We start from the raw sequence: 25,867 nt of genomic DNA, 5'->3' as shown, positions 1-25,867 counted from the left end.
ACGTTGCGCGCCCGCCGCCGCCCGCTGGGGGCGCTGCGTGCGGGATCTGCGCAGGCGCGGAGCGCTCGCCCCGCCCCCGCCCGCCGTTGGCGTCGCCGGGTCCCGCTCGGTGTCTGGCGGCGGCGGCTGAGGAGGAGGAGGAACCGGGGGGGGGAGGAGGTGCCGCCGCCGCGACCGGGCCCTGCTTGACGCCGGGGGAACCGCCCGCAGCGTGGGGCCGCCCCCGCCCGGGGCTGCCCGGCCCCCGCCCGCCAGCGGGCCGCAGGTGAGCGCGGCGGCGGGGCCGGGCCCGGTCGGCGGGTGGAGGCCAAGATGGAGCTGGTGCTGCTGGGGAGGGGGGGCTTGAGGGGGGGGGGGGTGGTTCTGCGCGTGGCGGGGCTGCGGGCGGCTCTGGAGAGCATCCCCGGCCCGGCGGGAGGGTGCGGGGGTCCCTGCTCCCCCGTCCGTCCGCTTTCGGGCCTGCGTCCTCCGCCTCCGAGCCGTGAAAGCTGAGGGGAAAAAAAAAATAACCCCCAAAAATCCTCGAACAAAAGGCCTGGGAAGGTGAATTCTCAAGGAAAGTCGTTTGTGTGGCGGCTGAGCTGTGATTCACCATGGCGGGGTTCTCATCGGAGGGAGCCAGGGTGGTTTCTGCTTCCCCTTTCCTCACGTTGTTCTGCTTAATTTGTCAGAAAATAATTTGTATCTGCTCAGATTGTTATGCGCTTAATGAATGACGTATTCACGACAGGAAGTAAATCCAGCCTTTGCGATGAGAAACTTGCAAAGGCAGCATAATTCTGTTTATTTGTGCAGCGTCTTCTGATTCCCAAATTAAGAATTCCGGTCAGGTAATGGTGGTGGTACGGGACGCAGCGGGACGCGGCGGGTTCCCCGATAACGCCTCGCTCGTCCCTTGATGCCGTATCGGCATCTTGCTGTCGTACACGCAGTGACACAAAGCTGTCGACTTCATTGCCGGAGCGCGTCACGCTGATGGAGCCGTTTCTCCCTCGGAGAGCGAGGTGAAAGCCGTCCGTACGACACAGGGAGGAAAACCAAGTGGTTTTATCTTTTTTAGGTTTGTTTTTATTGGGGTATTCTTTTTCGTGAGATGTTGCTGTAGAGCCGTGTGTGCTTAATATTCTCTCTCCTGCGGTAAAGCTTAAAAAAAAAAGGCATAGGTTGGGTACCTCGTCTTACAGCAGTATGAAGTGATCCAGCTCTCCGAGCTGACGTCTGCCTGGTGTTCTCACGCTAGCTTGTCTGAAGGAAACAGAAATGTTACGTGTGCTTCGATACCGCAGTAGTTTGCTGCTCGTGAAGCGAAAGCTTGCAGGCCGCGGTCACGCAGCGGCTGGCCGGTGGTGCTTCCCCCGTGTCACCCGGCAAAGCAAGCTATCGCAGGCATGCAGATCGGAAGGGATTTCCTTCTGAGACGCGTCAGGGCCGTACCTATTTAAATTCTTGAGTAGTAGCAGCCAGCTTTAAGTGGAATTTATTCTTTTGACCACAGTTTCAGTAGAGGCGTTTTCAAGTTCTGAGGCGTCTGTTGGTTTCAGGCTGCTTAGGATCAGGGTTTGCATTTTTGTTTGCTTTCGGTAGAAAATGGCAGAGCCCTAATCTGACTAAGAGGTCCCGAGAAATTAATTTGCATTAATGAATTAGCTCTAATAATTCAAGTACGCTGTGCTCAGGGAGGGAGAAAAGACAGGAGGCAAAGGCTGGAGTCGAAGAGAAACTGACTTTAATGTATAGAGCGTAGGATGAAAAGAAGTTTATTTTTATCAAGCAGCTTCCTGTGGTTTCCTTGTGGTGCTCTAAGGACTTTGGAGAAACTTGTCATGATGCTGGCTGTGCACACATCTCCCGAGTCTGGAGATGAGATTTTCAGTCAAACAGCTTTTTGTAAGCATAAATAAATGCATCTTTCCCTCCCTCCTTGATTTCATCTTGGTGCTTCTCCACGGCATTTAAATGAAAGGGGAGAGGCTGCAATGTGGTCATTTTCCTCCTGAATTTTTGATGGCTCGTATTGACGGATCGCAGGCTGTAGGTTCAGAGTGCTGGGCGAACCAGAGTGGAGGTTTCCCCACTTCGCAGGGTAGCTGTGTGCTATATTTAACCATCTTTTATCAGTGAGTGTCGGAAAAAAGCAATGCCTTTGTAGTGTGTTTAGTCTCGTAGCGTAGACCTTGCATCCGTGTTGATTATTCCCAAGAAATATAAACCCTCTTTCAGCCTTTCCCGCCCACCGAGCAGCCTGCGTCCCGCGCAGCTGTGTCCGTGAGCCTGGATTTACAGCCGCGTTGCCCTGCGCTGCTGAGGTTTGTGACAGAGGTGGCATGGACACCAACCCAACGGCAGTTGTGAACCCGGGGTGGTTGGAGCCCGTCGGAGACTTGGTTTGCAGCGGGGCATTGGAGCGGGGCTCGAAATACAGCTGTGGTGCGGCCGAGCGTTTCTTACCGCGCCGCAGGAAGGCGTCCGTCGAGTCGGTGGTGGCGTTTGGATCCCCACAGTTCGGAAAAATGGAGCGGTACCAGCAGATGACTTAGGAACCTAACAGCGTGCACGCTGAGTTGGAGCCTTCTGGCCTAATTTGCGAAGTTGCGCTGTTAGGGAGGTGGTAGGTGTCAGCCATGACGTTATTAATGATAATATTTCTTCCCTTTGTGACCTTCGAGAAGGGGTTTTGTCTGCGTTTAAGCATGTTGATAGTGAACGCTAATGGAAGCCTAACTGGATTAGTGAAGAAATGATGTTTTAGGTTAAACGTAAGAGTTACTGATACGGCTCTGTCTTTGATTTTGTGATTTCAGTTGCCAAAATACCCTCTCTGGGGAAGCGGGCGCAGTTTAAGGCTGGGAGGTGGTTCTGCAAATCCCGCCTGTCCATTGAGTGACTTGACTGAAGACAACAGTGCTTAACTGGCCTAAGATAATTGCCGTATTTCCCTCTTTCGCCAGTGTTTTCTCTTTTTCAAGCATCGTTAATGTTAGTAACCAGATCAAAATATTTTTTTCGGTGTGTTTGGGACTGGAAGGGGCTGTTAGAAGTATTCTGCAAAGCTTATACACAGAACCGAGCCCTCTGGTATCCTCCCCAGAGCCTGGCAAATGGCATCTGCCAGCATTTTCACTGCTCTCCCATCAAACACGCGAGCATGGGGAGTAATTTAGGTAATTTTAATAACCGATTTCCTTCGCAGCGTCATCTCGAGCCGTGCAAGTTGCCTCTGTTCGGTGTTGCCGCTTGCGGTTCTGGCTCAGGCTCTGCTGCAGCTCGGCTTGTGGCCTCCTCTCCTCCGGGTTTCCCTGCCTGGGCAGGACACGAAGCAGCGCTCGACAGGGGTTGCCTCTGCCGAGGAAGACGTGGGTCGCCTGTCGCTCCCCGCTAGCCTGAGGAAGAGCCCTGTTTGGGGACCGGTGTGTGCAGCGTGGCCAGGTGCTTGGTTTCCCTGGGGTGACCCCAGGCTCTGAGCCGATGGCCGGGAGGGCTGTGGAGGGCCAGGCAGTGGGAATGGTTCTGTGGCCACTGGTGCCGTCAGGCAGATGTGTCGGGGCAAAACGCGGGCGATGAGGAACATGGCTAGCGCTGAGGATCAACGAGAAGCGTTGCGCTTTTCTTTTTAGCGTGAGAAAGTTGTTTTCTGTGTGCTCCAGTAATTGAGGTAGTTTGAATTTAGCAATATTGGTTTAGAAGTGTCCATGGAAATCCTTCTTGCGTATTTAACTCTCTGGCTGCCTGTCATAGAATCATAGAATCATAGAATCATAGAGTAGTTTGGGTTGGAAGGGACCTTTAAAAGCCATCTAGACCAACCCCACTGCCATGAGCAGGGACATCTTCAACTGGATCAGGTTGCTCAGAGCCCCGTCCAACCTGGCCTTGGATGTTTCCAGGGATGGGACATCAAACACCTCTGGGCAACCTGTGCCAGGGCCTCACCACCCTCAGCATAAAAAATTTCTCCCTTATAGCGAGTCTAAATCTCCCCTCTTTCAGTTTAAAACCATTACCCCTTGGCCTATCGCAACAGGCCGTGCTAAAAAGCCTTTACATCTTTACAGTTTATTCATATTTACTCTGTCAGAGCCTGAGAAAGCTGATTCTGGATCCAGGACCTTACCATAGTTGGCACCGTACAAGACCAGGTCCTGGCCCACAGGTGCTCAGGCAGTCTTAGTTCCAGCCACATTTCACAGATCCCGGCCATCAGCGCTCTTCCACACGTTCCTGATGTGGTGACTGGCTGGACCTTTGCGAAAGGAAAGACCTGGAGGATAAAAAAAGAGGCTGAGGAGTGACCTTGGCGCACCTGGTCAGCGTGTGCTGTCAGCAGGCTGCCAACGCGTGCCATCCCTCGAGAGCTGTTGCTGCATCCTCACCGTTGTTTTAACGCATTTTTTATCCTTATGGTTGCGTTACTATGCCAACTGCTCTGTGTTGATCCTGCCTGGTTAACCAGGGACCGCTTTTAATCTCCAAAGACAGCGGTTTGAATGGTGCTGTGTCTTAAGATTTATTTAGAAGTTCAGTTAAAAGTATTTTCTGAATCGATGAAAGCATATGAAGCATGGTTGGTAGAAAGTACGTGTTTTAGCTTCAGAGGCGCTTGGTTTCCGATTCTGGGCAGTGCAAACCGATAGGAAAGAACCGCGTTCCAGAACAAAAGTTCCTCAGAACACGGTTTAAATATTTTTAATGAAGTCATAGTAGCTACCAGAAAACGTAACATTTTTGTGTGTGTGTGTGCCTAGAATAGCTAAATAAAAATAATGATTGCTGCTACATTGCAGGGTTTTAGTGCGTTGTTGATGTGTAGGTTTTTCCTGGGAGAACGTGGGTAAGATTGCTTTAGCATATCTGCATTGCACTGAAATGTGCCTTTTTAAAGTCCTTTGCTGCCTTCTTCAGCAATGCTGAAACACTTCCCATGCCAGCAGGCTGCTGGGCCGACTGTAAGATTTCAGTACCTTTTTTGTTCCGGGTGCAAGTGTGTCGTCCTCTTGTGCGTGCGTTGGTGGGAGAGGACGGAAGGAGCGTGGTGTGCGGCAGTACGGTAGCTCCCGCGCAAACAGCAGGACTCTGCTAGGCCCAAGGAAACTTAAATTAGCAGCTGCTATCTCCTCCTTCATAATCTACTCAAGAATTTTGTAGTGAGAATAGAGTTTTTTGATAATTTTTATTTTTTATAGCATACTTCAGTACCATGATCTAAACTTTGTTGGGTGGATGGTTGAGCAACCAAGAAACCCAGCGGCATTTAATTCCCTCTTGTCAAAGCACTGGTAAAGAACCAGGTTTTTTTTTTCATTATATATATTTTTCATTACATGATACGTAGTTCTGTTTTAAAAATTTAGTGCCGTCGTCAGTACGTTTCCATTCATGGGTATTCTGGTGATGGTCCACTGGCTGCTGGCACGTGGATGATGTCCGGTGGGACTGCAGCGACGGGCAGCAGCTGATACCGGTGGGGAGAAGGAGAGAGAAGAGCACAAACGGGAGATCCAGCCAGCACCCCCGCTCCCCCTGCCCGCCTTCTGGGCTTCCTCTTCCCACCGAGAATATATATATCTATATATCTATATGTATGTATCTGTCAAGGACCGGTGTTCAGCTGCTTGCCCTAGGAACACTGACTCACAGCATCCTGCTTTCGCTTTTGTCAAGAAGAAAGATGAGGAGCTACTGGAGAGAGTCCAGCGGAGGGCTGCGAGGATGAGGAGGGGACGGGAGCATCTCTCCTAGGAGGAAAGGCTGAGGGAGCTGGGCTTGTTCAGCCTGGAGAAGAGAAGGCTGAGAGGGGACCTTAGAAATGCCCATAAATATCTGCAGGGTGGGTGTCAGGAGGACGGGGCCAGACTCTTTCCAGTGGTGCCCAGTGACAGGACAAGGGGCAACGGGCACAAACTGAAGCCGAGGAAGCTCCAGCTGAACCCGAGGAAGAACTTCTTCCCTCTGAGGGTGCCGGAGCCCTGGCCCAGGCTGCCCAGGGAGGCTGTGGAGTCTCCTTCTCTGGAGATATTCCAGCCCCGCCTGGACATGGTGCTGTGCAGCCTGCTCTGGGTGACCCTGCTTGGGCAGGGGGTTGGCCTGGGTGACCCCAGAGGTCCCTGCCAACCCCCAACATTCTGTGATTCTGTCACGCAGGGCTTTGCCATCCTTGCTTGGCTTCATCTGCATCTGGCTGAAGTCCTGTTAGGTGGCTGCGCGGGTTCTGGAACGTCTGTGGCTTTTACAGGACGATCTGTAGAAAAAGTGGATAGGCAGGAGCTGTAGTTGATAACGTTTTGCAGTGCGGACAGGAAAAGCCCAGAGTTTACTGATGTCATTACTGGAGCCAGTTACGCACTTACAAAAAGTAGAAACTTGCACTGGTTTTGTTTGCTTTTCCTCTTTGCGTTTAAATTTTTGGCTGTATTTCAAATGAAAATATTCTTTTCCCTTCCACCTGTCATTATATATTTTATGCCTTAACAGCGTTTTCTGTCACTGTGATGGTAATATCTTAGCAATTTTATTTGTGCTTAGACATAGTTTGTGATTTTCGTGTCGTGGTTCCGGTGCGTGGTGTAGAACGTGGGCCTGTGCCGAGACTGGGTCAGTCGCTAAAGAATTTTCCTTACGAATCTGCTGCTCATGGCAGGAGGACTTAGGGACACTTGCTGTAAAAACTTCATGAGGTTTAAAGCTGCTTGTAGAGAGGAGGGGAGCTTGGGAAGCCGAACTCCAGACGCTTTTGTGGGCAGTTGCTGGTGATGATGTCTGCTGTGATCCGGAAGCTGCCCAGTTCAGGAACTTCATTCCACCTAGACTGGGGTGCACCAAGTGAGACTTTTGGAATTTCAGGCTGCATCTGTTGTTACTTGATGGTGTGCAGCTAAGGGAATTTTTGAAAGAAATATGTTAAGAAATGTCTTAACTACAGAGAAGGAAAGAAAAAGTTGAGACCAGCATGAAAGTTGGCGGTCCTGCTTCCGATATTCCCAAGTACGAGACGGAGGGTCAGCCGGCAAAATGGGTCGTGTTGAGCTCTTGGCCTGGTACTGGAGCGTGGCAGCGTGCCTCTGGGAGATGCGTGACGTTGGACAACGGCGAGTAGAAGGGGAATAAAGTGAACGAGTCTTCATGGGCTTTTGCAAAGGGCGTACGGGATCCTGGTGAAATCACCTGGGATCTGCACAGGGAATTGGAGTGTGCTTTCTTTTTTGAGTCCTGCTCTAGCTTGGGTCAGTCGGGGACTGGAGTTACCCTGGTACAGTCCCAGGTCGGGTCGATAACTGCCCTGACCTGGAGCGGTTGGACTGATCCAATACGCCTCGACCGACCCGATCTACGCGGCGTTCCGGGCAGGGCGCCCGGCTGCGAGCTCCGGAGGAGGGCGAGACGGCTCCGCGTGGCTGGGGGCACCTCGCTGGGAGTGGTGTCTGTCCCTTGTCCTCCTTGCCTGCGGGGTTTGGCTTCTGCCGTGCCGAGGTCCTCCGCTCTTCCCAGCACCCTCTCGGCGTCTCCTCGCCTGCGGCTCCTCGAGGACGAGGGAAGGGACCGCAAATGCGTTCGGTGCCTCCATTGAAACCCGAGGTGGGCTGTTTCTTGGAAGCTGTAACCAGACGTATTTCCCGTTCTCAGCTGAGTTTAAAAACCGGATTCAGTTACTATTCAGAGCAGTGAATTGGTTGAAGTTCCAGGTTGGTTCTGAGTTGCTGTTAGTAAACTTCAGGAATATTTTCCAACTGATAATTAACCAACGAGCTCTGTCGCGCAGGGCTGCTGCTTCCCCGCACCAGTACAATTCTGATCTGTGTCTCCAGGAGTTATTCTGGTCTGACTGGTGAAAGAAAAATAGGTGATGAACCATGTCTCTTCTTTAGAAAGCTTCTTTTATCATCATTGGGGTTTGGTTTGACAAATCACCAGTCAGTCAGTCAGTCTTTTGAAGGCCTTATCATTAATGTTGGGAAATAATGTTCTTGCTTTGAGTAGACTGTTTTTATCATGTAGCAAAATCAATGCATATTGAACAGAAATATTTTGCCAGGATGGCAGTTGGTTATTAAGAAAGATAAATATTTTCACTGTCAGTCTCCTTCTTTTTTTTTTTTCCTCCAAAGTTCCCAGTTTCCACACTTGCTCACTTCATTCTTGTTGCACTTCTAAAAATTGCTTTGCCATAACGTTTGCTCTTCACAATTAACTTAGGAAAATCAGGCAGAGTTAATCAAAAAGTGTTCGGAAGGTGCATAGTTATAATTTCCCAAGGATACCTCGGTATTTCGCTGAGTTTTTTGGATAACAGGGACAACAATCGACGTGACTTTATTTATTATTACTGGTCCCGAAATGCAATGTTGGATGACATGTCCTAGGTGATGAAAACCCAGCATCTTCTGTAGTTGTCCTATAATCTGCAGTTCCCTACCCCAGTTTCCTGCATTTTACCTTAAAACCACCGTTCTTCCAGTGACTTGTTCTGCCAACGCCTTCTGTATAAAGCCCAGTTCCTCTTGCGTGTTAAAAATTATCTTTCTGTGATGACTTTCACTCTTCCTTCCTTGCTGTTTTGAGGCTGTTTAAATGTGTAGATGTATAAAGTATGATTTCAAAATAACCCTAAATGAGGCAAGGTGCGATTTTGCACCTAATGCTGTTCTCTTCAGGAGGACGTCCGCTTGGTTTGGGCCATTTGTGTAAGAATAACACAGGTTTAACGCTGCGTTGCCAGCACCGCGTCGGGTGTGCAGGCGGAGTGAGGAGACGTCTGACATCCTCCGGTGTTTGTTAAGATCAGGGGGAGGAGTGGAAGCATCCCAGCCACAAAAACTGTGGGGTTTTTTGGCTTTTGTTTGCCATTATTACTTCAGGTGGAAAAAAGACTAAATGTGATGATTCTGTACGCTGCAGTGAAACCAAAAGGCCTGTGCGCTGGGAATGGCGGTGATTAAATTATGCATCAGTAGAGTAGCGGCCTTGTTGTTCTAAGGCCTCTGAAGTGTGATTCCAGTCTGAAAACTTAGTTTATAGAATCTGTGTGCCTTTAGATGTTCTATTTCTTATCCCAAATGTTAGAAAACTCAGTTACAGTGAAAGTCTGGAACATGTTTTCTCCTTAAGTCCCAGGTTTGCAAACAAAGTTTATGGGCTGAAATTCAAGCTGTGTCTTTTCTTGTTAACCACGAGTGAGTTAGTGGGAAAATCAGTAGTACAAATTCCATGCTCAATTGCCTTATTATTTCTAAATTATGAGCTTGCCTTTTTTTTTTTTCAAGCAGCCATGAAATACTGTTGCCAGACTGAATGGCAGAACGGAGGACGTAATTCATCACGCAGTCTGCGGATTGAGGGAACAGTGGAAATAAATATCAGTGTGGTTTCTGTAGGAGTAGTATAAAGTAAACCTTTCTGTTGGTGAAACCACACTGTGTAGTTAGAAAATACCAAGGAGTTTATCTCCTGTGAGAAAATGTCAGTTTAGATTAAAACTGCTTTTAATCCAGCCCTGTGATTTGTTTGGGTATTTCTCGCCCAGCGAGCCGGGTGGAGGCCTTCGGTCCCGAGCACCGCGCAGTCCAGACCGACTCAGACGTACGAGTTCTGTACTGGTTAATATATTCTTGGTGTATTATAAGAATGGAGTTATGTTAGCAATGCATTTATGGTGACTTTCTTCAGTGCTGTGAAACCTTTTGGGTCACTCGGGAATACACCCGTCGTCTGTCCCGAGGAGCCGTCTGCTCTGTGTTACTGCGTGTTTCCCTCTGGGCCTGCGCTCGCTGTCGGGGGCCTAAGAAGAAAGAAAAGTCCTTGCAATGAAGGCATGGCCCTCCAGCATCACCCAGCTTGTGAAAGAAAAGGATTTTTGTTGCACTTTCCTGCCAAAACAACGAGTAAAACTTTGAGTGATGTGAGCTGTGCTGGTCTGTTCAGATTTTATTGTGAAAATCTTAAGTCTTAACTTCTTTTATGCTTCCAAATGTCCATGTGCTGCGGAGTTGAATGGGGCAGGTACAAAACTCGTTTCCTCGTGCCTTTTAGACCATTTGCTGTGACATCTGACGCTGTCCAGTGAGGAGGGATCTGTGGTGTGAAGATGGCTGAAGACTGTCTTGCACGTCCAGAATACATCTTGTTTGCTTGCTTGTGTCCGTGAGCTCTGTAAATCTGTATTTACGACTTGCCATTTCACTTGCTGTATTTTCAGCTCTGTTCCACCGCTCCGCTGTGTGCTGGGATTCTTCTGGTTTGCAGAACTGCGGGGTACGCTTTGAGGTCTTGTAGTGCCTGGGGGAGCAGCATCCTGAATTCAGATGAGACTGGCTGCGGAAAAAGCAAGTGCTGGTTTCTCCGCCGGTTACCACGTTGAGGTGTGGGCAGCTGCTTACTGGGGGGCTTGGGCAGCTTGGGGTTGTGCTCCCTCACTCGCAGTAGCACCGTGTTTGGGTTTGAAGGGGTTTATCCTGCAGCCTGTGCCCTGTCTGTAATGGGGGGACTGCTTCTTCCTGGTGATGTCTTGGTTTGGGGTATTTTTGAGGCTTAACTGGGCAGCGCAGGCAGCACTCGGTCACTGTTGCAGCTTGCTCGCAGCGCTATGGTTCGCTCAGACTGGTGATCCTAGGGTGGAAAAGAGCAAGCAGTTTGAAAAATGCTGTTGGTGTGATTGCAACTTTAATCTGTAGTTGCTTGAAAGCGGTGGTTTTGAGGGTGTGTTAGAGAGCTGTCGAAAAATGTTGTTTTCACAGAATCACAGAATGGCAGGGGTTGGCAGGGCCCTCTGGGGTCACCCAGCCCAACCCCCTGCCCAAGCAGGGTCACCCACAGCAGGCTGCACAGCACCGCGGCCAGGCGGGGCTGGAATATCTCCAGAGAAGGAGACTCCACAGCCTCCCTGGGCAGCCTGGGCCAGGGCTCCGTCACCCTCAGAGGGAAGAAGTTCTTCCTCGGGTTCAGCTGGAGCTTCCTCTGCCCCAGTTTGTGCCCGTTGCCCCTTGTCCTGTCGCTGGGCACCACTGGAAAGAGTCTGGCCCCGTCCTCCTGACCCCCACCCTGCAGATATTTAGAGGCATTTCTAAGGTCCCCTCTCAGCCTTCTCTTCTCCAGGCTGAACAAGCCCAGCTCCCTCAGCCTCTCCTTGTAGGAGAGATGCTCCAGTCCCCTCCTCATCCTCGTAGCCCTCCGCTAGACTCTCTCCAGTAGCTCCTCATCTTTCTTGAAGTGGGGAGCCCAGCACTGGACACAGCACTGCAGATGGGGCCTCCCCAGGGCAGAGCAGAGGGGGAGGAGAACCTCCCTCGAGCTGCTGCCCATACTGCAGATTTTCAACCTTGAACATCATTTACAACACCGATTGCTCTGTTCTGGCATGTTTTTCTCAGCTGCAGGAACGACTTCCCATCGTGTGTGTGTGTTTGGCTAACGGGGAATGGTGACGGCCGGGTCCTTTACGCCGAGGACCTGGCACCCAAAGGTGTGACCTGGGTCCCTGGGCTGCTGTCGAGGCTTGGGGCGCCTGAACCTGGAGCGGGACTGGCAAATCGCTCGATTGCCGGGTCTGCTTTGGGAAGCCAGGTCAGTGCCTACCTCTTGAGTAGGACAGGTTGTTATTAAAACCCCTATTTATTGGCGCGTGGGTGTCCTTCCGAGGCGTGACGGTGAGCTCGGCGGGTGATCGCCAGCCTGGCTCTGCTCAGCTCTGGTGGCTCTGCTGGCTTTTCTGGCTGAAGCCTGCGGCGCTGGTGCAGCCTTGCATGAAAATGGGGGGGTTGGTTTGGGATTTTTGTTTGGTTTTGTTTTTTTTTTTTAACATTTCTTATTAGTATTCAGTCTCATCTGACAAGAAGACAAATCCACTGGTTTTGCCTTTGTTCTTTTACGGTCTAACAAAGAAGTCTTTGAATGTATATTAGAAGCCCATGTTACTTACGGGAGGAAATGAAAGTGTTCTTTTCTCTGGCAGTTTCTGTGAGGAAGTGAAATAATGAAATGGTGAAGTCTCCTCCCCCCTCTCCACAAAAACTGGGGAAATACACTTGAGCAATGAGGAGAAGAAAGGATTTATAGATACGCTGAATTTTTAAACTTTGCAAAAGACGAAAATCTTTGGAACCAAAGTCTTCAAGACTTAACTGAGCGGATGCCAGCGTTGCTTGGATAATGATGCGTCTGCTTAGGGTGGGAGGCCCTGAGCAGGTACATGAGGTAAATCGGGGAAAAAAAGGGGGGGTTTTGCCTGTATTATTGAAGAAAGAAGCTGAATTTTTAGAGTAAAATCTTCTAGATTTTTAAAAACTAGTTACCCTGTGAAACAGAAGGAAAGGCTGTGACATTGCAGGGACAGTGACGTCGGGTTCCTGGAGGCCCTATAAAGGCATTTTAGCTGTTCTTTCGCTGAGCTGGGTGCCTTGGTGGGTGGCGGTTTCTGGAAGCTTGGCTTTAGAAGTTCTGCTGTTCAGTTCTGCTTGTTCTGCTTCTTTATTCATAACTTTTTAAGAGGCAGACTTGGGTGCTTGACAGGGAGGAGATAATTCTTCATAATTCTTCAGTTAAAGAACTGAATGGCAGAGATTAATAACCTGAAAACAGAGGAAAGCATTCTCACGGGGAAACACCAGACCTGATCATTTTATATCAGGTTGTAGAAAAGTGAACTGCCTTCTGCCGTTGGTGCAGCCTGGGCTTCGTTTTTGCTTTTTCAGCCGTTAAAATAAACTATTCATTTCAAAGTCTTTAACAGAAACTGCTCAGGATTGAACCCGCCAAGAGTGTTTATTTGACAACAGAGGAATTTCAGTAATAAATTAGTTGTGAAATAATTTTGGTCTACGTTTTGCAGTTTGTATAACTGTACTTCCCACCCCCTCAAAACTAAAATAATGTGAACCCCTTATTTACCTTTGCATCTGCCTTCTCAATTGATAGCAAAAGAAGATAGGAACGCACTTTTTTCCCCTCCGTCTCCTGCTAGCGTGGATGAGTACAGGGGGTAATCTTCCCCTGCCCTACCAGATTCATTTCTGATAAATCTCTTTTTCTTTCCCTTTGCCGGCCAACTTGTGATTTGAAAGATGTGTTGCTGTCTGGGCAGATTGCCGCCTCATTTCTTTGGCCGCTCAGACTGCTGATAACGGCCTTTCCAGATGCACTCGGTAACCTCGCCGTGTTCCTTCTTTACGACCAGGGCAGAACTGCTGTGCTGTACAAGGGTGCTGCTCAGACCAGGGCTGGCTCCTTAACCTCTGGCGAAAGCGCTGTTCCTTCCGCTGTGTTGATGGTACGGTTTGCATGAGAAATCTCATCCCACCCCGGGGCGGGCTGCCGACAGGTCGCTGATCACGTTTGGATGATTTACCCAATTTGCTGAACCTTTTGTCACACGGGAGAGTGGACTTTTTTCTTTTGTTGCTGTTTAAAAGCCTTTGGGTGCCTTACCTGCAGGTGTGCCATACTAGTATAAATCCCGTTTTTATGAGAGCAAACCCAGTTTGTTCCAAGACTTTTTCTATACCTTAAAGGTTTAATGTTTTGACTATATTGATATAGTCATTAGCAATATAGTTTTTTTGACTGATACGGTTTATTCAGCCCACCTAGCACAAATGGAGCCGTGCATCTGTGTTGATGCTTTTGAAGAAATTTAAGAGATTTCTTCTCTAGAAGAGCTAAGTGGCATCAGTATCCCTCCGGAACTTTGTGGGGCTTCTGACCTGTTGTAGTGAACTTGCATGCTGTGAGTAGTTACAGCAATTCAAGCTCTGCGTAGATTTATATACAGAAAGAGTTGAGTAATAACGAGGCAAGCAAACAGAACTACTGTTTTTTCATAAACTTTTAAAGAGCTGAGTAAGCAGCTGTAGGGTTTTTTCATGGCCATGCACAGTTTGTGACCCTTGTGCTTTGCCATATAAACTCCTGTAATGCCATACACAATAGTTAGTTTTGCTGAAGGATTAAATAGGAACAGTGACATCCTAAGTAGGGAATCCACTAAAAACCCCAGGGTTTTAAAGAGTAATTCTTTTAGCTGAGGAGAGAGGATAGAAAATGTGAATCCAACACTTTGCCTTTTTTTCCCCGCTCCCTAACATGGAAAACCTTCTTTGTGGGCTTGAATCTTACAGTGGTATAGGGTACAAGGTCACAAGTCTTTATAACAGGTTGGTCAATCAGACTTAAATGGCTAAATTTTAATCTGCTAAGCTTATTAGAGAAACAACTCTTGTATCACTGGAGTGAAGTTTGTCACAAGTTTCAGTGTAACCTCTCTTTCAGTCCTTATGATGGGTGTTACATCAGTTGAGGCTTAAATTTAGCAGAGAAGTTGTGTTGTCCCAGATTTCATTGATTTAAAAGCTCTGCATTTCTTTTTTTTTTTTTTTTTTAAAACCCTCATACTTAAGGGAATTTAATGAAGATTTTAGCATCACAGTCTTTCACTGTTGGAGACCTATCTTCTGTTCCCAAGGCAAATGAATTTGACCATAGTAAGGTTCTTTTTTCTGGGGGAAGGACGTGTGCACTTGAATTAATTCCTTGGATACTGGGTTAGCTTTACATCAGGGTGTATATGTTAAAACAGAATGTTTTTGGGGATGTGAAATTCTCATGTGTCCTTTAGCAAAAGGCTACAAACTGAATAGCAAAATTTAGCTTTTGTGCTGTGGTGTGAAAAATATAAGCATCACCAAAGCATTCACTCTTGGGATGCTTTAATGAAGTAGTAGATGTTAGTGCTCCAATTAATAGGTTAAATATTACTATTTCAAGACAGCTAGGGGAATGTTCATGAAGAGTGCCTTAAAATAGTAGTAGTCTTTGGAGTGCACTTACTAACCAGTTTGCTTTGCCTTCAGCCTTTTCACGTGATTTTCCCAGTATGATTCATTTTGCAGCTGATGTGAGCAAATAAGGATGTGAAAATAATGACTTGGGAGTTTCTATTTTGTCTATTGATTTTTTTTTTTTAATTTAAAAAATTTATTTGCCTTCATTGCAGCGTTATTTCTTTAAATACTTGATAACTATGATATAGCTCACAGACATGGCAGAGATGGATTATGAAGCAAGGTATCCTGAAGATACATATCTCTTTTTATTAATAACATTCGAAGCAGGATGATGACAATTCTGCTAATAGAACTGTTAAATAATAATGGTTCTTCTGCGTCTGTCAGAGGAGGTTGGGGTGTGCTTTTCATCAAAAAGAGTAGATTGGAGAACATGTGTGATTTCTGTAAGGAAAAGGCAGTATGTGTCTCTTGGTTAGAGGAAGAAAAGCTGCTGAGCACTATTTACAGTCACAGTATGTGGGGAAAATATAATATTAGATAAATTGAATTCAAATTTGCAGGACAAATGAGGCTAGGGGAGCTGGTTTTGGTATGAGCAAAATGGATGGAAGAACAGGGAAACTGCGGAAGCATATTTGTTTGCGTTACAGAACTTAGCACAACTTCAATGTGCTGCTGAATTTAGTTTGCATTCGTGTAGCTTTGCTTGCTTTTGTTATCTTCTTTTCATTATTCTTTAATCTTTTCTTCTGATTTTCATACTTACATATGTATTCTCTGCCTCTTAGACAATTGCTTGTTCCCTTCCCCAGACTTTTTTTCTTTGAGTTTTTGTGGTTTTTGAAACCAGGTGACATCCATTAAGCTTGATTTTTAAATGCTTCCGTTTCTTTTCTGGCATCTGTCCTTTCGTTTGCTCTCCTTCGTCTGCACTGTGAATATCGTGTAATAAGGAGGGGGGGATGTTCTCAGGCAATCACAAGCAGGGTGTTAGCAGAGCTCTGGGTCAGTGGATCTGGGTGCGGGATCGGGTGGGCAGATGGAAACATTCCAGAGCCACTAGATCAGAATTGCCGGCTCCAGCAGACAGCACGGGAGCGAAGCCCCGGGCAGCGTGCTGCGGGTGGCCGCCGTGCCGGCGAGGGTGCGGCGGTGCGGGATACCTGGCACGGGTTTCTCATGTACTTGCATTTTTATATGAAATAGTTTCCTTCAAAATTTATTTTGGTCTTGTTCAATTGTGCCAGCTGTAAATCAGGCTTTCTGCTGTTTGTGACACTTTGCATTGGCATAGTTGAGAGACTGAAGAAAATATAACTGCTTGCATCCATATTGAGATAAAAATACTTTTCTGTACATTCTGAGTTCTGCACGTGGCTAGGTATTATGTACCTGTCTTGTAAAAAAGAAAGACTTTTCTTCTGGTGGAGTTTTGACAAAGCCTGGTCTGGAATCTTGTATTTGAAGTATTTGAGGCTTCCATCCACGCATCATTGTATTTTCATTTAATTCATTACATGCCAGCTGCTGACTTTAGCAGGATAGCTCGTTTTGTCGAAGGCAAGCAAAGATAATCAAATCTCCGAAGCACATTTGGGCTTTGCTTTCTTGTCCTGTTCCATTCGCAGGTTTCCAGCTGTGTACACCCATAAATGGAGCGTGCTGTGGCTGGGTTTCAGTTTGGCTGTCAGCATCTCTGAAGCTTCGGTTGCTGTCTGAGATGGAATTAGTGGTAAAGTTAAAGATGGTCTCTGTCTAGGTATGAAGGCAGAGCTTATTTGCAAAAAAAAAAAAAATTACCACGCATCTGCTAGCTAGAAATCGAAAGAGAAGATTTGCGGTGGGCACGGGCGAAACTGGTGGGCTCGTTCATCCGAGTCGGTCTGCTCCGGTCCCCAGCGTCCGAAGAGCCTGGGCCGCAGCTCGGGTGGCTGCTCCCACTGCCACCCGCAGCTTGCTGAAGGCGTTCCTGTTACTGATTGCTTTGTAAGGAAGGAGGTGGTGGGCAGGGAGCCTGGAAGCTTGTACAGGTGCACAAAATAGGGCGTTGAGCATCCAAAAGGTAGTCCACCCTGCAGTATTGCACGCGCTCCGTCTCCGAGGGGGAGAGTGCCAGTTCTGCCTGTGCACTCCCTGCCCAGCATTTTTAGGACGAGTCCTTGACAGTACTGAGCAAATGAACTAAACAGATCCATTAACAGTAAGCTGATTATTTACTTGTTGGTTGGCTCATTCTTACTCGTTTATGGATATGCTGCTAAGATCAAGCAGCTTCTTGCAGACTGCGTAAAACAAATTCTGTGGTCAGGAATGCCGGCAGCTTACTGGGTGCGTTTCCACTGTCTCTGCCGCACCAAAACCTTCCGGTTCAGGAAAGGCGTACTTTTTTTATTTCTCAAGTGCATTCAGAGCTCGTTCCTTGGAATCTGTTGAAAGGGTTTGGATGATGATTAAGCGATGACTTGCCGGGTAAAAGCTGCTCTGAAGTCCCACTGATGAAGTTTGCTGTTTGGCAATCTAACGCATAAGTGACTTTGTGATTAGTGACATGGATTAGATGCATCCTGTACGTGCTTAGCTGGAAAGATATTTTAATCTGTTGTAGCAATTTTCCTCAAAGTTTCTCCATTATCAAACATTCCCTAGGTTCCTCTTGTCCATTCATTCTCTTATTTTCCCGTGGTTGGTGATCTGCAGCAGTCCGTGTTACGTTGCCTTAGCCGCTGGGAGGAGGGTTTGCGTTGCTGGGCCGTCTCAGGTTCTCTTCCTCCTTGTACACCAAAGTGAGACTTGTTCTTCTTTGGGTAATGTGCTTCAGGATGAGGGAATGGGAACGGGATAAACCTGTGGTTTTCTTGATGGAAGCTTGTCCTGGCAGAATGAGCTGATGCTGCTCTGCAGTTCAAGCACGGGAACCGGTTTGGACGCCGGGTGGAGCGGCGTTAGACATGGCACAGTGGCAGCTACTCCACGCTCTCGCACATCTCCTTCATCTTCGTGGCATAAGAACTTGTGAAGAAAGGCGCCGTATGGACAATACTGGTTTTCTATTGAAATTTTTTTGAAAAATTATGTTTATTAGTCGTGAAGGCATCTGGCACCTGAGCACCACGAAGCCTGCCAGGGCTGTTGCAGAGTCTTGTCCCGTGCTGGCTGCTCCCTGGCAGGCTGGCAGGACGGGCTGCGTGCCCACCGCTCGGGTGCTGGGGCTCGCAGGCCAGTCTCGCAGCTAAGCAGCTTTAGCAGTCTCTCTCTAACAACATTACAGATTATCAAGACTTGAAAAACACACTTCGCTTGTTCTGAGTACAGATATTTCACCAATGCCTAGGTTGGAACAGTCCAAAGCCTTAAACAGGTAATGGTGATTAGAGTTCCTGTGCGACTGGTGCCTTTATTTTAGAGAAGTGTGCATCTTTCACGTGGTAAAAGGTTTGGGAAAAGAGGCTGAAGCTACATGTAAAAGCGTAGAGCCCTTGAATCTGTACTATAATTTGTAACTTTGAGAGCTAATCAATTCTACAGGCTGCCCAGGGAGGCTGTGGAGTCTCCTTCTCTGGAGATATTCAAGACCTACCTGGACAAGGTCCTGTGCAGCCTGCTCTGGGTGACCCTGCTTCGACAGGAGGGTTGGACTAGATGACTCACAGAGGTCCCTTCCAACCCCTACTGTTCTGTGATTCTGTGACTTACTGTAGTGTGAAATACTTTGGACAGTAAAGATACGTCTGTTTTCTTCTGGACTTCCACATTAAGGCGGTGTTTGAGTGAAAACATGGTGAAAATACGTAAAAGCAGGCTTTAAAATGTGTTCTCTGATGCCAGCTGACTGTGTCGTGGGAAGCACATCCCCAATGCGGCGTGCCTCTGTGTTCTGGTGGCTTCGACGCTTGGCTGCTGCGAGTGGAAATTCTGTAGATGTGTAGAAGGTTCCAGTCCTGTTACTGCGCCTCCGTCTTGCCTTTGGCATATTGGGAAGGATTGTTATAATAAAATAACGGCATGATAACTTTGCAACGAACCCTCGACATACGAGGTAGTGAACAATTGATTTGCTTTTGTTTTGTCTTTAGGAGATTCAGTGTTAGAGGTGTGTGGAGGCTGTTACTGCTTACCTTAGAATATTCGAACTAGATACCGGGTAAGTACTGTATTTTTTTATTTCTTGTAGCTAAAAAACATCCACTCATTTAAATGCAAAATAATGCCAAGGAAACAAAGTATGAAGTTTCTTACAGAAATCTCTTTATACCTCATGAAGCCAAGCTTAGAACACCTCATATTTTTCTTGATAATACAATCTTGTATGTGTTTCTCTCTTCTCCCATTTAAAAATGATTTTTTTTTTCACCCTAAAAAAATACCAGATTGTGAGAATGGCTCTAAATGAAGCTGAGACAGATGGACAGGATGCGGAGGCCAGTGGTGCTATTTTGTTTTTGTGATAAATCAATATTTACTGAAGTGTTTTCTGGCTTGGTGTATTTATTTAGACTTTTATTAGTAAATACTCGTTGAGATTGAATAGTTGCTCTTAAGATGAACACCTGTAGCTAGTCTTCTGCACTAGAAATCTCTGAAAAGCTAGAAATCTCAAATTTAACTGACATTATGTTTTACCACATAGTAACCAGAAATGGTTTGTAGAATAAAAAGCTTTCCTGAAATACCCTGGTGCTTCCTGAAGCTGTATTATAGAGCATCAACTAGATGTAATTTTTGTAAGAGCTGGCAAAACATCATTTCCAAGCTAGCTCTTTCATCATCTGCTAATATGCTCTTAAAACCGTCGTTGCGGAGGGCTGGACAGCGTTACGGATAGTCTCTGTTAGAGACACGTGCAGGGCTGATGCCACGGTGGTGCTGGGCTGTGCTAGGACAACAGCAAACCTCCTCTTCTTCTGTCCAGCGCTTCCAGCACGGCTTTGAGCTCGCCTTTCTCATCCCTCTCGGTTCTTACCTGTCCCTTTTGGGAATCGCTCCGTTCTCTGCGTTACTGATGACCTGTGGAAAGACTCAGAAGCTGTTTTGTTCTTCTGGCTTCAGCCAAACTCGTTGCAATTTGGATAGAGAGTAGCCATTAAGGTTAATGACTCTCCCCTGTCCTGTGGCTAGTGCGTAAGTACCATTTGCCTGTCAGGAGGTGGTGGGTTTTGTCCGTTACAGTGGGATTTCACTTTTCAGAACAGCTGTTGACAGCCAGATTCCCTACCCTGAAGACAGGCACTTCACTAAATTTGTTGTGAGCAGCACGTGTTTAAAGGTCTGTCCGTTGGCACGTGCACTCATGATGTGATTTCTTTACAGTTTTTGGGTTTTTAGTAGGTTAAACTTAGGACTACGCAGGTATGAAGAAAGTGAAAATGCTAGTGAAGATTGTACCCTGATGTCCTGCTGTAGTAGTATTTTTAAACTTAACGTTGTTTGGTTTCCTCTGCCCCTTCCAATTTTATTGGTGGAGCTGAACAGCCAGAAGTCCTTTAAAAAGCCATCTTTCCTCCAGTGAGGAGGCTCGAGCGAGTGGCTGTGCCTTTGTGACTTACATGGAAAAACACACAAAAATAATTGGAGAAGGGCAAAGTGATATTTTAGGCGACTTGGTACTTGGCAGTTTCCACAGGTTTGTTACTGAATAAATATTTACTGCTTCAGCCTTCAGGTGAAATGAAAAGTAGCGTTGTTAGCCCAGTTTTGGATGCTAAGGACACTGAAGTGTTGTTGGTACCGTCTGTTGAATCAGCCCTCCATCACTTTCTTGGTGCGAGGCGGCTCTTTCCAGCAGGGATCAGACTCCTACTGGCAGGGAATTTTTCATTTTTCTTGGCTGTAATAATAGTTTGCCATTTTAATGAGTTAAATACAAGTTATAAAAGGGTCAGCAGATCTGGCAGAAACTAAGATATTGCCAGTTTCGTGAAACTTGATAGGATTCTTTTGGGAAGCTGAAAAGAAACTCAGGCTTTCTAAGGTTCAGTTTACCGTTGACGTGTTTAAAATGTTATGGCTGGCTTCCAAATAGCCTGTCAGGTTTGATCCAAGCCTTTTCAGCAAGGTGGTACCAATTATATTTACCTGGTCATGCTGAAAACAGTTGCGTTTTCTGTTAAAGCTGACTAAGTCAGAATATTCTGGTGCGCAGATGGTTAAAAACTGTGCGGTTTAATCCCGGGGATTACCTTTCTGCAGAGCCTTCCGGGAGAAACCTCTTCAGGGCATCCTGCGTGGTTAGAATAGGTAGCAGATGGCATGGTGCTGCTGAATGCAACGCTTCTTAAAAATACAGAGCAGCTTTCAGGACGGTGAATTAGGACCACTTGTAAAAACAGTAGGGTGGGCAAGATCCTGGTTTATGGAGTACTCTGAACTCAAGGAACTTGCATTTTTATTGTCTGGTTCATATTTGGAAAGCCAGAGGCTGTGTTGCTGGTAAGAATACTCTTCTGTTCCCTCCAATGACAAGCTGCCCAGCTGAATTCCCTTCACCACCACGTCCTCTGCCCTTCTGCCCAGGCCAGCGTGCCCACGTGTAGCAGTTTTGCAAAACAGACACCTCATCCCACCCCACTCCACGTACCCCGAACTGTTCAGACGGAAGCGCTTAAAGATTGCGGCAGTGTGGGGTTTTACTCCTATGCCGATCTCTCTTCTTGACGGGCAGCCTGCAGACTGATAGGCACCACCTGGATCAAACTGAAATCATTTTTATTAAACAAATTGGCCCTAATGTAACAGCGGAACACAGTGCGTAGCGGTGATCGGCAGCGTCGGTGCACCCAGGGCGTGTTGGGTTGATGTTAAAGGAAGCGTGTTACGGCTCAATAGAGCTGCAGACTTCTGAACAGCCTGAATGGTCATGATGCCCTCAAAGCTCCAGTCTGAGGCCGTGCCTTTGGGAGAGCTAAATTAACATGTACGATCTGAACCAGGATGCTTCTCCCCCAACTTCACATTGATCCCCGGGTCCCCGGCGAAGAGCTCCCGTGGGCTGGGTGCTGCAGAGCTGCGGGAGAGGGTCCCGGGGGGCTGCAGGGAGGTGGTGGTGGTCGTGGCCGGAGCGGGAGGGGCAGGGGTCGGAGCAGGCCGGTGAGATTAGTTAGATTACCGAATAGACGTCAGGATCATCAGTGTTTGACCTCGGCGCTGGGACCGTGTGGCTGGAGGGGGCTGGGAGCCTGCGGCCGGGCTGGCCGATGGCTGCCGCTGGGAAAAGGCTGTCAGCAGGCCTGTGTTCCTGCCTGTGGCATTTCCCTGCTGAAATACATTATTTTTCCTTTCACTGAATCAGACTGTGCCCAGATAAATAAGTTGTTAGTATTGTGTCTCACAGCACTCAAGATTTTTCCTCTTATATAGAAACATTTTGGTAGCTGAACAGTAACCTTTAGAAGAAAATAAAAGATTTTCTCTCCCTACCCTTCACCTTCCAGGTTTGGAACGTATTTTGAATTGTTAGCCAAAGCATTAGGGTTTAGACCTTTTCTTAATAATAATTTATAGCTTCCTTATTAGGCAGCCTTTAATTAAACTGACCAGAGCTGCCAATGACAACTTGAAGGAAATTAGGTGAGAGTTTGCTAGTTTAGCCAGTGCATTCCAGTCGAGGAGGCTGGACGGAGTGCCCAGCATTAAACTGACCCCGAGCCGGAGAGGCCAAACGCAGGAGAGCCGTTAGCAGCTCTAACGGTGACATCTGTACCCGCGTCCGTGTGCTGCCTGGTGGCACCGCGCAGCCGCCCGGGCGTTGGCGCAGACGGAATGTTGGGTTTGTGAGGCGTCTCGGCGCTGTGAGGTCACGCCAGGAGCCAGGCAGTGCAGGATCGTATTTCTTGGTCAGAGGGTGTTTCTTTCAGATGGCCCGTTCAAAGCTGGAGTTGTTTACTTTGTTACGTAGTAGAAAGGGTTAAATTAGAGAAGTCAGGTGCTTTAAATATCTTTTTCAAAGACTACATAATCTGGTGTAGGCTAGCTGTAATGGCATAATCCAAAAATAGCCAATAGCCCTCTCTTGGATGCTCATCCGTGCTGCGGTTCTGTGGCTGAGGAATGGCCAACGCTAATCTCCTCGGGACGGCGCGGGACAGAACCGTGCCTGTCCATGGCGTGGCACAGGGGAAGCCTCCGGGGTCTTTCGCCTTTGAATTTGGAGCAGGAGGTTGATCCGCGTAGCATGATTTAACTGGAATGCATGTTAAATGTTTGATCCACGGCTTCACATTACGGGAGGGGAGATCTGCTCCCCTCTAAGCGGGCAGGCATTCCCTCTTTCACCGTGGGATGCCCAGGCCTGGTCAAAGTGGGTTTTGCCAGAAGGATTCTGCTCGACCTGGTGTCAGCGATGAGAGGCTGGGGTTTGGAGGGTGCCTGGAGGCTTTCTTTTTTTTCTATTTTTTAAATGTAACAGAATGTATGCAATTGAAAATACAAATGAAATCGCTTAACCCTGTGCAAGCCTGGTGCAAAAAGGCAGCCTCAGCCTAACAGCAACCTGTCTGTTCCAAGTTGCTTTTATGGGTATGATCACAAAGAAATGATCTTAATATTAAGACTAAGAAAGATGAAGTAGCTGCAGGGATGTGTATATAGGACGTATTTATAGCTGTACCTGAGCTGTTGATTTTGGGTTTTGGCAAGAGGAATGAAGTATGTGCAGTAGTGATTCAGGGGTGCCGGGCGGTGTGCTGGAAGTGTAATTGTTGTTTTCACTGAGAATTCACTGAGTTTTGTGACTTCCACAAATATTAAGAGCCTTTACTTTTAAAAGCACGTTTAAACTTTATAAAAGATGAATTTTCATGTGGAAACTCTGATTTCAATGCTGATTTGATTACTGAGGTCTGTGTTCTTTTTTGTTTAATCATTTCTTAATCTATTCTTTGGCAGGGGCCGGTTCTCTCTTCGGGTTAGCTCAAGATGGCAGACCAGAGGCAACGCTCGCTCTCTACCTCTGGAGAATCGCTGTACCACGTGCTGGGGTTGGACAAGAATGCCACTTCAGATGACATCAAAAAGTCATACAGGTAAAGGTTCCAGTTTGACGCCTGTTGCCCAGTAGCACAAGTAGCTTTAATGAAGTGTTCAGCAGATGTACAGGCTCCAGTTGGTTTATTTAAACCTTTTGCAAAAAAAACACGTAAGAAAACCAGGTGAAAACCTGGTTGCTTCTTGGAAAAAATTGATGTAAAAAGCTGCCTCGGCTTTCTATGGAAGTGCTGTTAAAGTTTTACATCTCATCTCTGCGAAGTTAAATTCCCAAATGCGCAGTGGCATTCTGAAAGGTCTTTCTCTAAAGTTGAATGGAGTTTTAAGACATTGTGATCGGCGCTAAATTCTTCATGTTACGTAGCCTTGTGTCCGGTTTACTGAGACCACCGATGGCCTTGTGTCCGTCGTTTCCGATTCTGGCACAGTGAGGTATAGATTAAAGGTGCAAATAAGGATGAAAACTGAGTATCAACAATGACTCTTCCTCTGTGTGCAGTTACTATTTTTAAAAAAGGAGTTTTTTGTTTTATTCCATTTCTCAGAGTTAGACACATGAAACCCCTTCACATTGACAAACAAAAAAACGTCCTGTAACACCCTCCCTTTCCACATTCCCCCCAAAATCTGCTGAAATACCTTTGCTTCTTCACCTTGAGCGCGAGCGGTGGTCTCGCAGACGGTCGGATGAGTGGCAATGTGTGTAACGTTACACTAGGGGTCAGCAGCAATCTGCACAGAGGATACTCTGCTTTATAAGTTGTTTCCTTTTAGGCTTCAACATTTACCAAAACTTTTTCCCTTTCAAAGTTACATTTTTAGTACTGATGGCAACTACGTGGTGAATTCTGTGAATAAACTGCGTCCACAGATTCTGAAAAATTATCTGTGTCTTCCTGAGACCTTTAACTGGAACTTTGGATCAGTAATCTTCAAGCCTTAGCGACTGGAAAATAGTTTTGCCTTCCTGGGGAAAAAACTGCGACGGTTTTACCTTTGGAGGAACGCCCCACCTAGATCCTGGGCTGAAACATAGCTGCTGCGTGCTTACCTGAACCTTCATCTGATCTCGTTTGCTCCACTGCTCCGTTACAGGGGGAGGGCTGCCGCCGCTTGCTTTCATTCCATCTGAACATCCTTTGCTGGGCCCTGGGGTTTGTGTACGGGTAGGAAATGGGAAATGAAAAATATTTTTCTATTGCAGCCTGACAGTAGCTAAGCCCTTTCCAGGTTTGTATAACTTCCCGGTAATTATACAAACTGTGACTGAGTCCTCGCGGAGGCTGCGGCGTTAGTGGCAGCTGTGGACGGTCGGTGCCTGCGCGGCGGCGTTCACAGGCCGAGTGTTTCGAGCGCGCGCGCGCTCGATTTATTGTTGGAACGCTGTGCCGTGCTTGCGTGCGTCTCCAAACGTGAGCCTGCACAGACCTTGGGTTTGTGTTTGTCCCAAGGTTTCCCCAGCACAAAGCTGTTGTGCGAACGGCTGCAGCCTTCTCGCGTGTTTCGCAGATCCAGGCCTTCGCGGTAGCTCTCTGTAGGAGGGCAAGTACCTCTCTTGGTGGAGGAGGGCTGGTAGCGTACAATTCTGGGTTATTTTTCTACTTGGGAGCACAAATGGCTCCAATGGCAAAGCAGTGGTTTTTTCCATTTATAAGGAGGTGTTGGGCTAGTTATTTCTGCTGATTGCTATAAATAGCCTGGGCCATGTCAGAACTAGCACGTTTATCGCTACTTAATCTGATTTTTTTGTGCTATGTTCAGAGATGTCCGGGGACTGTAAACTGCTGTCATTTGGTTGCAAGAGATCTGGCCTGATTAGGGGAGGTACGTTGTGATTTCCTGATATCTCGAAACTCTGAAGCTTTTTCTATTCTAGCAAGCCTTGAACTGAAAAGTGCTCTGTTCCTGCACAGGAATTGGTGAATTAACCACAAGCAATTGTCTGGTCTATTTTTGTGTTCAGACACTGCAGGTTAGCTGTGGCAGCTTGCTTTTATTTGTTCTTTGGTACTATATCTTAGGCTTGTGGTGTGTCTTTTTTCTGCTAGCTTGGTCTTTGTGTTAGCAGGAGCAAAACTTACTGGTGGAAATCGCTGGAGTGGAGGGGTAAAAAAAAAGAG

The 25,867-nt window shown here is 47.3% G+C and overlaps 1 non-coding gene across 1 annotated transcript; it reads left to right on the top strand.

The window, feature by feature from the left end:
* Positions 1–147: 147 nt before the first annotated feature.
* LOC104338481 (uncharacterized) lies at positions 148–23,805 on the top strand. Its single transcript, XR_012765813.1, has 3 exons — positions 148–265; positions 18,842–18,909; positions 23,649–23,805. It is a non-coding gene; the product is annotated as an uncharacterized LOC104338481 (transcript).
* The last annotated feature ends 2,062 nt before the right edge of the window (positions 23,806–25,867 follow it).

This window comes from Opisthocomus hoazin, chromosome 18 (genome assembly GCF_030867145.1).
Source record: "Opisthocomus hoazin isolate bOpiHoa1 chromosome 18, bOpiHoa1.hap1, whole genome shotgun sequence".
Taxonomy (NCBI): Eukaryota; Metazoa; Chordata; class Aves; order Opisthocomiformes; family Opisthocomidae; genus Opisthocomus; species Opisthocomus hoazin.
This window is presented reverse-complemented; position numbering and strand designations above follow the sequence as displayed.